At 42.8% G+C, this 10,477-nt stretch overlaps 1 non-coding gene across 1 annotated transcript; it reads left to right on the plus strand.

Annotated features, from left to right (window-relative positions):
* Positions 1-3,073: 3,073 nt before the first annotated feature.
* Trnav-cac lies at positions 3,074-3,147 on the plus strand. Its single transcript has one exon. It is a non-coding gene; the product is annotated as a tRNA-Val (tRNA).
* Positions 3,148-10,477: the final 7,330 nt, after the last annotated feature.

A 10,477-nucleotide genomic window follows, 5' to 3' on the forward strand; every position in this document is an offset into this window, starting at 1 on the left:
GTCTTGATGTTTCCGGGAGTCACATAGAAGTTCCGCATAGATCATCCTAAAAACCACCAAGTTGAACCACTATAAACATTACGTAAACCGTGAGGGACGAGAACCATGACTAAAGCCTCGAGTTAGGACCAGGTGGTTGAGTACTGTTATGGACTCCTATGGTTAGGACTCATGCTCAAGGTTGATGACTGTCGTGGGTGACCATATTGGGGTATACTGGAGTTTACCTTTGATCAAGTATTATATATAAAAGAACTAAATATCACGTAATATAGTTTAAACCCGGAGTGAAGTACAGAGCAGGAGCAGCAGCTTCATGTACTGATCTGTATAGGATGTTGTGCTCGATAAGGATCAGGGAAGAAAGGTTGTCATTATGGAGAGCTTCAGTAAACATTCTGCTTTCTGTATTTGGTAGAGACAGTCCATTAACCCCTTGTGTACGGGGTCTTCTCTCTGCTGAATAAAATCGTCTGGCATTAGTTGTATAAAAGTCGTATATGTAAGACCCATAAAATAAAATTTTAACACAATGTTGGTGTAATAAATACATCGTAAAGAAATTATTACATGACAAAAGTTGCTCCTGTCCTGGATGTCAACTATAAAATACAGTCTTGTTATAGTTCAAGATTTTTCGGGAAATTAGCTGTTCAACTAATGACAGATCGTTACCCGTAAAAGCTTCTGATCCTTTAGGAAAATAAAAGTCAGATTGACATGTGATAACCTTGTGTCAGTTGGTGGCAGTGAGCCAGTGGTTGACTCCTGGCTTTGACACGTCTCCCTCGTCACTGCCATCACTGCCACATCCTCTCACTGTCACTGGTACATTGTGTGTTATGTCTTGTACGTCACAGCCCTCAGCCGTCACGCTACACCGGGTGTCTTGAACCAGATAATGTGTGTTGTGCGTCCCAGGAGAGTTGTCGTGCTCTAGGTGGAGGGGCAGAAGGATGAGGATATTGGTAATGAAGGAACATTCTGGTGATATATGCTGCAATGTATGAATCGAGACCCAGAATTCTCATTGGGAGACATCTTGTTTATACTCCTAGCTGAGGTTAACAGTAAACCATGGGTAATGGATGATCCCTCCTCCCCCCCACCACCTTTAACTAGAATATATATCATAATATGTGGAGTTTACCTGAACACGAGCTGGTGATCATAAAGTGCTGCCGTCACCACACCTTTACATCAGTCCTTTACGGGGACCAGACGCCAACTATTACATGTACCAGGATTACCCACACCACATCTCCTCTTTATGATCCTCTCCAGAAGTGTTCGTCAAACTATGATCCAATTTGGTTAAATATTTTCCCGGCATTATCACATTATCAAAAAAGTTTACATCATTTTCAATCCTCGTTGTTGTTTCTCAGGTATATCTCAGTCTGGTGTCTCTGTTGTCTTTGTTTCTGGAGTAGTTTTAGGCCTTGATGTGTTATTCTCATTAAACTTGTACGTAAGATCCCCAACTCTTGTGATAGTTGCCATGTTGATGTCTGTGGAAACCGTCCAAGATTTGTATACAAGTCTGTTCACAACTGGAGGGCGAGTTGAGTTGAATACACTCCTGATTACAGACAGACAGACAAACAGACAGACCCGGAATGGTAAAAAAACAATGAATATAAATCATAATGAACAGTGATTTATGTGACTGTCATGCTAAGATGTAAGGGATGAGAGGCTGGCTGTATTCATTAAGGAGAAGACGTCATGTGAGCGCCAGTTGTACGTAAAGACAAACCAGGAAATGGAGGGGAAGGGAGCACCACAGCGGACCACATCCGCTACAGCAGTAAGAATAAAAAAAAAAATAATAATAATAATAATTAACGGTTTATTGAAAAAATTCTGCAGCCCGAAGGCTGAAAATATACATTGGACATAAATGACTTATTACATACATTGGTGGTTTAACAAAAGCCTTCATTAGAGAAAGGTAAGGGAACATACAGTGAACATACAGATTAATGTAGGTGTTGAACAGCAAACTCGTAGTGTAGTAACTCCCTCCCAGATGGTGTTAGGAGGAACTCACGTGGTGTAGTAGTTCCCTCAGATGGTGTTATGAGGGACCTGGCGTGGTGTAGTAATTCCCTCGCAGATGGTGTTATGAGGGGCCTCACGTGGTGTAGTAATTCCCTCACAGATGGTGTTATGAAGGACCTCACGTGGTGTAGTAATTACCTCACAGGTGGTGTTATGAGGGGCATCACGTGGTGTAGTAATTCCCCCACAGATGGTGTTATGAGGGGCCTGACATGGTGTAGTAATTCCCTCACAGATGGTGTTATGAGGGACCTCACGTGGTGTAGTAATTCCCTTACAGATGGTGTGATGAGGGGCCTGACATGGTGTAGTAATTCCCTCACAGATGGTGTTATGAGGGACCTCACGTGGTGTAGTAATTCCCTTACAGATGGTGTGATGAGGGACTTGACGTGGTGTAGTAATTCCCTCACATATGGTGTTATGAGGGACATGTGGTGTAGTAATTCCCTCACAGATGGTGTTATATGAGTGAGGTTTGGTCTTAGGCCTTCCTATCGTAGACGGATTAACACATCGCTGGTTGTTGTTGGGTCTCACGGGCCGTTATCACTGGGTACCTGGGACCTCACTGTGTGAAGGTTAACTTGGGTACGACTGTTACTGTTGAGTTGTTCTCACTGACTTAAGCACTGTTCACCACTGTTCACCTCTGTTTAACACTTGTTCCGTTCCTTTCCTAAATGAAATTGTAACTTCTGGCGAGAACTTGTTGATATTCCGTTGGGGAGGAGGGTTCAGGGGAGGGGGTTGGTATGGGCCAACTTAACAGTTGACCTGGCTGCTCCGAGAGGAGCGCCAGGTACGTCTTGACCCTTCGGTGGTCAAGGATGTAGTGTGAGTGTGTGTGTGTTTCCGCCACCTTCACTCAATAGGAAAAGGCTTGGAAGGGTAATATATATATATATACCAAAGTACAAGTCCTCGTATACTGTAGATAGATACATACAGTAAACATTACACAGGTATATTTCCTTCCATGGTGGAGAGGTTAAAGGAAGGTGTACGGCGACCTGTGGTGTAATGGTCAGCATGCTCGCTTCACAAGCGAGCGGACCCGGGTTCGATCCCCGGGCAGGGTGAAACTATGTTCAAGTTTCTTTACGCCATTTGCCTCTGTCTACCCAGCAGTAATTGGGGACCTGGATGTTAATCGATTTGCGGATCGTATTCCGGGGTGATGGTTAGCCAGTGGAGTTGGCGAGTTGTCCGGTCTTCTCGGACTATTCCTTGGCACTGGGTCATGCAACTCGTTAACTCATGGTGTGGTTGTTGTATTGATAAACAGCTTATACACCTTCAAAAAATTCACACCTAGGACAGCCATCCTCGTACACGAGGGGTAACAAAAAAAAGGGCTAGTTTAAAGGACTGTGTTATATCTCAGCGCCTAACACAGCGGTCTCCATAACAGTCCTCGTTAAGTGACGGGAGAAAAGTTATCGATTCATGTAACCTTTTATAGCAAACTGACAGGCTAATATCTCACTAGGGGGGTGACTCTTTATGTGAGGTGGGGGTGAAGGTGGGCCTCATAGGTCAGCCGGATAGTTTGGGGTGATACCAATGCAACACACTATACTAAGCCCCAATACAACACACTATACTAAGCCCCAATACAACACACTATACTAAGCCCCAATACAACACACTATACTAAGCCCCAATACAACACACTATACTAAGCACCAATACAACACACTATACTAAGCCCCAATACAACACACTATATTAAGCCCCAATACAACACACTATACTAAGCCCCAATACAACACACTATATTAAGCCCCAATACAACACACTATACTAAGCACCAATACAGCACACTATACTCAGCCCCAATACAATACACTATACTAAGCCCCAATACAACACACTATATTAAGCCCCAATACAACACACTATACTAAGCCCCAATACAACACACTATATTAAGCCCCAATACAACACACTATACTAAGCCCCAACACAACACACTATACTAAGCCCCAATACAACACACTATACTGATCACTAATACAACACACTAAACTAAGCATCAATACAACACACTATACTAAGCACCAATACAACACACTACACTAAGCCTCCGGTACACAAGGAAGCAGCATAGCCGGCACTGCACTAAACCACCTTCACGTCTTCAACTGTAATGTTAGGTACCCATTCACAGCTGGGCGAACTGGGCGGTAACCGGCGACTCTCAGGACAGGAGGCAGAGACTGTATCCACACGACCTCCGCATCTCTCATGTTACAGGTGAACACAGTGAAGAATAACACACCTACATCCCAAACGCTCTTTTGTATTTACATACTGAGTTGAAGACACAGAACAAGACGAAGCACTAAAGGGTGTACAGGTAACGAGAGCTAATTTCACACACACACACACACACACACACACACACACACACACACACGCTCTCGCATCACAATTCCCCCATCACCCCATATACTATATAGGGAGAGGCAGAAGGGTGAATCCATCGAGGAAAGTCGTTTTAGGGGGAACATGAAATATCTGTATCTGATGACCCTGTAGGTTGTATTAGGTAATGTAACTGTATCGTCAACTGTAACCGATTATGTAACTACTTTTTGGTGCAGTTAAATGAGTTTTTCTTCACAGTTGGAGCCACTGATGAAGGCTAAGCATATGATGAATTAGCTCCTGTATGATGGTATTTAATGTGGCGTTTATAAGTAGTTGACTGTGTCGGGGTGTTGTTTGAGGGTGATGATGTAGTAGTGAGTGAGGTAATAAACTGTGATGGTAGATGGTGATGGCTGGTTGGGCTCCCGTGTTTATTTAAAGAACTCCGCTTCCTGGGTGTAATTTGGTCGTATAATAAAGTCTTTACACACACACACACACACACACACACACACACAGTAACCTCAGTTCTGTAATCATTTCTACGCCCCTGCTCACAGGTAGAGTGCACAGTAACTACCCGTTGTCCAAGCTCAGATATAATTCACACAAAAGAGTGGATGGATGATGGATGGAGACGCCTGAAGGACACCTGGATAATGGATACATACTGTACAAAGTGTACATATATAGCCTTCTGGATACTGGGACATAACTGATCACAAGCAGATGGATATATACACCAGCTTTTTACAGATCGCAATAAATGGATATTTTTACAGGGAAACCTTTTTACAGGTATATTTGTTATGTATTTATTTACATAAATAAATATGACTTTTTAGATACACTTTTTTTTACACATAACCAGATGTATACAATATAGTTTTAAATACTAAGATTTATAGCCAGATAGATTATATAACTTATCATTTATATGTATTTATGCACTCAAATATAGATATATAGCTATTCACATATTTCTACCGCCAGATAGATATACAGTATAGCTTTTCACAGACTTCTAAAAACCCAACAATGAAACTAACTGTACAAGAAGTTTATTCTCTCATAACTCCGGTAAAATAACCAGTTGTCCATCTTCCTCGTGTGTTGTCTCAGCTCTGACTACTTCAAGATCAACCTCGCCCTCTGTGTAAAGTCTTCTGTAATTTGAGTAATTTTTTGACGGGTGACGGTACTCTGTTATGGGGATGGAGAGGAGTGAGAGAGTGAGGGGTAATGAGAGAGGACAGAGGGGATGGGAAGGGAAGGTAGACTGAGGGGAAAGATGGATAATTAGGAGGGAAGGAAAGAGAAAATGGAGTGAGAACGATAGGAGGAAGATAATTAGTAAGGGAGAAACAGTGGGGGAGGAAAGGGAAGAAGGAGGAAGAGAATTAGAGGAAAGGAAAAAAAGAAGCGAGAGATACAGAATAAGAAAAGCAGGAAAGGAGAAAAAATAGAGACAAGAAATTATCAAGAAACATAGTAGAGGAAAAGGAAGAGGAGGAAAAAAAAAGAAGCAACAAAATGAACGCTAGAAGTAAAGAGGAAATAAAAAGGAAAACATAAAAAAATATGATTATCACACACACAAGTATAAGTCCTATTACAGTCCTCCCATCTTCCTACAGTAAAGTCAACATGGACGCTTAACTTGCCCCATACCTCCTACAAGAGCACCCTGAGGAGCCGCTTATCGTCTCCACACCCTTCGTCGTGGGCGGGCGGCCCAGGAGTGCGTCTCACACACCAGTATCTAAGAATAGCACCAAGATTGACCTGTCTTTATGAACGTGACTATAAAATGAGGGAAAACTATAAAACCACAATAACAGTCAAGCCACCTGTCACCGTCTGAGAGAGGAATATTACCGATGATATATTGTGTTGTTGAAATATGTGAAGAATTTGATGGTTTTTCGTAGAGTAATGAGAAACAAATAGTGCTGACCTCTCCCTAGTTTGATCTAAAACAATAAACATAAGTCACACACACACACACACACACACACACACACACACACACACACACACACACACACACACACGTATATGTATAAGGAAATAATAACTTCACTTTTATTACAAAAACGTATCGTATCGTATATATTTATGGCCCCTATCAACAACATCAACAACAACATACAAATACAAAGTAACAACTGGGAATTATTAACGTGTTCAGACCCATTGTTTGAGGAGTTGATTCCCTGACAAGATGATGATTCCAGGTGACTGTGTCTATTGTGGGCACTAGACCACCGTGAGGCGGAGAACACTAGTGAAGCTTTTACTGCTGCTAGAGTGAGAGAGTTGATCACTTTGTACATGTTCAGTCAACCCAATTACAGGGAAGTACATAAGTTGTTGTTGAAGTACCTATGGCGTATTTTTTTAACATTCTAACCTTCCATCTGTCTCGGGTGACGCACACAGCCTTATGTCAGGTATCAGGGCATAATAATGGATCTCTCCTTCCATTCATGAACGTCTCCGACTCAGGATATGGTAAAGACGCTTCCCCCCCATCTAGGATCACAAGCTCGGCCCCGTGACTGAATAAAATAAAGCGTGGCGTCCACCGTCGGCTGGAGTGACAGGCATGGCGGCGTAAGAGGCTCGGGGGAGCATATTTTACCATATTTATCTTATCAATCTGAGAGGTGGGAGGATTGGTTCACCCTGCAATACCTTTACCGGAATATATGACGTCCGCCTTCCTGCAAAAATATTTTACCCAAACATCGTGATTGGAATATTATCATGATAGAGGGATTTGTGTTGTCTTTTGGTGCCACTGATCCATCACTGAGGAATGTTGTAGTGCCACGTCTTGTAGTGCCACTGATCCATCACTGAGGAATGTTGTAGTGTCACTGATCCATCACTGAGGAATGTTGTAGTGCCACTTAACCATCACTGAGGAATGTTGTAGTGTGTCTTGTAGTGCCACTTGACCATCACTGAGGAATGTTGAAGTGTGTTTTGTAGTGCCACTGATCCATCACTGAGGAATGTTGTAGTGTGTCTTGTAGTGCCACTGATCAATTATTGAGGAATGTTGAAGTGCCACTGATCCATCACTGATGAATGTTGTAGTGTGTCTTGTAGTGCCACTGAAGAATGTTGTAGTTCCACTTGTCCACCACTGAGGAATGTTGTAGTGCCACTTATCCATCACTGATGAATGTTGTAGTGTGTCTTGTAGTGCCACTGAAGAATGTTGTAGTTCCACTTGTCCACCACTGAGGAATGTTGTAGTGCCACTGATCCATCACTGATGAATGTTGTAGTGTGTCTTGTAGTGCCACTGAAGAATGTTGTAGTTCCACTTATCCATCACTGAGGAATGTTGTAGTGCCACTGATCCACCACTGAGGAATGTTGTAGTGCCACTGATCCACCAGTGATGCAGCTCGACTCGTGACGCTGCGTATACATCGTTATAGCGAGGTTAAAGCCATCCTGTGTTATTGAGGTTTAACGAGTGACATAAATAAGTGTAAGTGAACCATAAAAGATCCCGTGTACAGTATCGTGAGGGGAACATTATGGGGTCAAGTATGAGTAACCAGTGACCCTTGACCTGGCGTGACCTTGTTAACACTTGCCGCCCTGCTAGTGAATGGCTGTATACTGTAAATACACTGATGGACAACGGTTCAACATCGATTGAATTGACGCTTTTATTTACCGTATCCATACATGAAGCTTGTGAAGACCATGTGTATAGTGTATGTTGGTGTTGATTAAACTTAAGTTAAGATATAAATTCAGCCTTTTATAAGTGATTTGTTTTCTTGTTACTTGTGGCTGACTGCGGGGTGAGTGTGATGAGTTTACGGAGTTAGTGTTGAGCTGGCTGAGGGCCAGGACTGTGGAGTGGGGGCTGAGTCATTAATGGTGGAGTGGGACGAGTGGAGACTTAAGTCATTAGCTGTAGTGGGGGGAGTTGGGGCTGAGTAATTAATGGTGGAGTGAGGAATTGGTGCGGAGTCATTACCTGTACAGTGGGAGAAGTGGGGATTCACTGAGTCGTTAACTGTGTAATGAGGGAGTGGGGCTGAGTTAATAACTGTGTGGAGGGGGTATTTGGGGCTGGGTAATCCCAACTGGCAGGTGAAGGGGGCTGAGCCATCAACTACAGAGTGGGGGCTGAGTCATTAACTGTGAAGCCCAGGGAGATGAATCATTAACTGCGGAATGGGGGGCTGAACGAAGATTAATGTGGAGGGGGGTGAGCCATTGGAGTGGGGTCTGACTTATTACCTGTGAAGGAGGCTGCCTCATCAAATGTGGAGTAGGTGGGTGGGTGGGTGGGTGGGTGGGTGGGTGGTTTGGAAGATAGTCTTTCTGATCTGCCTCTTATCAACATCGAGGTCCAGATCAACTACAGTGAGCACAAATAAATTGTTTGGGAAAAAGATATCCTGCGACGATTAGCGATTCCAGAATCTTCAAGTCTAATTCATTTGATGCTTTAATATTTGAAAAAATAAAAGATATCTTGGGTCACTTTCATTTCCTCTCTCTGATGATTTACAAAGGAATGTTTGGGTTTGTTATCTGGTAAAGAAGTACGGAATGGTAGACCCAAGTGTTCAATATTTCTTACCTTAAAGCTACGGACTGCAGAGCTGGGATTAGGATAGTGACTTAGGTTGGGAGAGTTAAGATGCTGGGCAATGAGATTATTAATAATAATAGAGGCCATTATAACAAGACTCCTGTTCCCCGGATACACATCACCACCACAGCTCCTATTACCATCTGTTGTCTCTATTGACGGGTCATTAGTCATCAGCTGCCCTCTCATGTACCCCTTGGTCTCCTTCCCTCGAGAACTATTACCTCCCTCATCACATTTACTTCCTTGGTGTCCTGCTACAGTAAGACGAGTGAAAACTGCTGTAAAAAGACTCTAATTTTCTGGTTCCTCACGCGGGTAGTTTGGGCAGATTTGGTTAAATGTGGTTAGGTTTGGTCTGGTTACGGTGTGTTTTGGATTATCTGGGTATATTTGTCTTATTTTTTTTATATATCTCTATACGTAAATAATTAAAGTTCTGAAACATAATTCTTTTTATGGATACCAATCTGGCTTCAACTTGTGACAGCTTTCGAACGAGTGAATTTGATTTTATTTTCTTATTGATCGGATATATTGACAACGAGAGACTGAATCTAATATTAACTTAACCTTAATATGACATTGATACATATATGAATTATAAGCGATGATTCTTCTTAGTCTATTATGTATACATTTGTACACATAACTTTTTACTTTTTTGGACTTTTATCCTCTTCACCACTGGATCGGCTCGTTAGCCGCTTGAACGATCGGTCACGTCTCTGTTACGCACTGTTGGCAAGTACTGGGTATGCACTGGCTCCTGATTGCATGTGAACCTGCTCCAGTGCTTGTCAAGTCTGATCTTGAAAGAGCTCACACTCGGTGCCGTCACAACACTCTCTGGCCGATTGTTCCGAGAGTTCACAACTCTCACTCACAAGGCTATAAGGCTATGACTATACTTATAACACTTAGTGTAATTATACAGTTATATCAGGTGTTTAGTTATGAGTCCTACATTGTTTCCATAAGAGTATATTTTTTCCTTGGTCGTCAGGAAGATGTGTTGTTCTAAAGGTTTATTGATTTTTATAATCTTAAAACTTCCTCCCATGTTAGGTCCTCCTCCAATGTTAGGTCCTACTCCTCCCATGTTAGGTCCTTCTCCCATGTTAGGTCCTCCTCCTCCCATGTTAGGTCCTCCTCCAATGTTAGGTCCTACTCCTCCCATGTTAGGTCCTTCTCCCATGTTAGGTCCTCCTCCTCCCATGTTAGGTCCTCCTCCAATGATAGGTTACCCTTCTACCATGTTAGGTTCTGCTCCACTCATGTCGGGTCCTCCTCCCATGCTAGGCCCCATATCCCTGTGTTACTGTATATTCCTGGGCTATCATGATAGGTCTCGTTCCTCCCATGCCCATATCTGCTCTACCATGTCTCGTCATCATCCTCCCA

This window comes from Homarus americanus, unplaced genomic scaffold, assembly GCF_018991925.1.
Source record: "Homarus americanus isolate GMGI-L3 unplaced genomic scaffold, GMGI_Hamer_2.0 scaffold46493, whole genome shotgun sequence".
Classification (NCBI taxonomy): Eukaryota; Metazoa; Arthropoda; class Malacostraca; order Decapoda; family Nephropidae; genus Homarus; species Homarus americanus.